This window comes from Cynoglossus semilaevis, chromosome 4 (assembly GCF_000523025.1).
Source record: "Cynoglossus semilaevis isolate Cse_v1.0 chromosome 4, Cse_v1.0, whole genome shotgun sequence".
NCBI lineage: Eukaryota > Metazoa > Chordata > Actinopteri > Pleuronectiformes > Cynoglossidae > Cynoglossus > Cynoglossus semilaevis.
Genome location: NC_024310.1, coordinates 16,520,520 through 16,523,558, shown reverse-complemented (window position 1 = coordinate 16,523,558; position 3,039 = coordinate 16,520,520).

Below are 3,039 nucleotides of genomic sequence, written 5' to 3'. Positions count from 1 at the left end.
TCAGGCATTTTGGGGCTTTTTATTTTTAAGCAAAAATTTTTTTTATTAAAAAAAATCAGTAAATGATAGCTAGCAAGTTAGATAGATAGATAGATAACACGAACACATCTGTGAAATTTTTGGTGTAATGGAACAATATTTCAGTGAATGATGCTTGCACATTACCTTGTAGCTGCTAATATAGAACTAATTAGAGGTGATTAGATGTGATCCAAACACGAGTTACAGTTCCAGTTTTAATATACAGATAATAGCAGCAAAGATGGAGGTAGGAATATGGAGGGGTCCTGGATCCAGTACAGCACTGGGTTTAATCAAACGCAATATTAAAAAGAAAGGTTTTAAACATGATCACTGATGTTGCCATTTTATGGTGTCGGACAGGTTGTTCCAGAGGTGAACATGTATGTATGTTTGCGAATATTAATATTCATATAAAATACTTTTTCGACCCCTAATTCATGGTTTTGGGTGATTTTTGAAATATTCATATAAAATACTTTTGGAGTTTTAAACACAAAATAATCACTTGGCAGCATGTTTAAGGACATAATCTTGCATTTTCAGGCATTTTGGGGCTTTTTATTTTTAAGCAAAAATTTTTTTTATTAAAAAAAATCAGTAAATGATAGCTAGCAAGTTAGATAGATAGATAGATAACACGAACACATCTGTGAAATTTTTGGTGTAATGGAACAATATTTCAGTGAATGATGCTTGCACATTACCTTGTAGCTGCTAATATAGAACTAATTAGAGGTGATTAGATGTGATCCAAACACGAGTTACAGTTCCAGTTTTAATATACAGATAATAGCAGCAAAGATGGAGGTAGGAATATGGAGGGGTCCTGGATCCAGTACAGCACTGGGTTTAATCAAACGCAATATTAAAAAGAAAGGTTTTAAACATGATCACTGATGTTGCCATTTTATGGTGTCGGACAGGTTGTTCCAGAGGTGAACATGTATGTATGTTTGCGAATATTACTAGTGTAGTGAAGCCATGGTAGAAATAGTGACACAACAAAGCTTGGTCAAGGCGTTATAAAACGGTATGATATTATGAAAATATTGAAGACATTAAAGGTGATGACAACATATATTAGCATGACACTTTTATTATTGACATTACCAAAATAAAAGCCATTTGAATACAGCGTATATAGAATATATGTGTAGTCCACTATATTACAGCATGAAATGTTAAGTTATTATTATTATGAAACAGGTCCCCCATGTGGACAACGTTTTTTGTTTTATTTATTATTTTAATGTGAATCTTGGGTTTAGATCATGGCCAAAGTAATGGAGATGTAGATGTGTGGAGCCGATTCAACGTCACTATTAAAGGTATGAAAAGAAATGGATTTAAGCCTTTCACAGGTATTGACTAAAGAGTGAGAGGCACATCAACTGGACAAATCCAGTACAGACAAGATTGACATCATTTTTAAATGTGGATCTGTGGACTTTATGATTGAATGCATGTTTTGTAAATGAGAAGTCTTTTGCTATTAAGAGAGTAAAAAGTTGTTGTTGTTGTTGTGTTCATTGTAGACGTATTCTGAGGGGTTTTAACAACTTTGTAAGGTTTGTGGAAGGTTTTTAATTTAGTTTCAGCTTACTTTTTACTCCTTTTTTACCTAAATCAAAAAACGAGGTCCGGCCAAAACGTCGATAAGTGAAGTTGCACGTTTGAGCCACAAGAGGGCGAAAACCAATTGGCTCAAGCATACAACCACAAACAGAGCAGACGACCTTTTGGAGGGAACTTGTTTATATATGCAGTTGCACGTTTGAGCCACCGGAGGGCGAATCGTGCAGACAACCTAATGTCCGGACCTCGTTGTAGGCGGAGCTAAACCGAACAACCGACCGCATTACCAGACAAGATTTCATCATAAAATGTGTTCCTACGCTAAACTGCCCTTGTGGAACATGAATAAAATAGATATCTTTCAACAGAAGAAAAGCGAATTTTAAAAATAAAATAACGATATTGTAAATGCATGAAACTCAGTATTTGCAGCATAAGTTGCAAATAAGAGTTGCTGGAATTTTTTTTTATATAAACAAGTTCCCTCCAAAAGGTCTTCTGCTCTATTTGTGGTTGTATGCTTGAGCCAATTGGTTTTCGCCCTCTTGTGGCTCAAACGTGCAACTTCACTCATCGACGTTTTGGCCGGACCTCGTTTTTTGATTTAGGTAAAAAGTAAGTTGAAACTAAATTAAAAACCTTCCACAAACCTACATCTCCATTACTTTGGCCATGATCTAAAACCTAAAAGATGCACATTAAAAAACAAAACGTTGTCCACATGGAGGACCTGTTTCATAATAATAATAACTTAACATTTCATGCTATAATATAGTGGACTACACATATTCTATATACTCTATATTCTAATGGCTTTTGATAGTCAATAATAAAAGTGTCATGCTAATATATGTTGTCATCACCTTTAATGTCTTCAATATTTTCATAATATCATACCGTTTTATAACGCCTTGACCAAGCTTTGTTGTTGTCACTATTTCTACCATGGCTTCACTACACTAGTCATATTCGCAAACATACATACATACATGTTCACCTCTGGAACAACCTGTCCGACACCATAAAACTGGCAACATCGGTGACCATGTTTAAAACCTTTCTTTTTAATATTGCATTTGATTAAACCCCCTGTCCCCAGCCATAACACCACATATGTTACATATTTTTTGTTTCCATTCGTTTTAATTACCCACACTGAATGCACTGGACTAACATGTTGGCCCGGGGGGTCTCTGTGCTTCCTCCCCACCTAGACCCCATGGATGCTGTACTGGATCCGGGACCCCCTCCATACTCCTACCTCCACCTTTGCTGCTATTATCTGTATATTAAAACTGAAACTGTAACTCATGTTTGGATCACATCTAATCAACTAATTTGTTCTTTATTAGCAGCTACAAGGTAATGTGCAAGCATCATTCACTGAAAGATTGTTCCGTTGCACCAAAAATGTCACAGTTGTGTTCATGTTATCTGTCT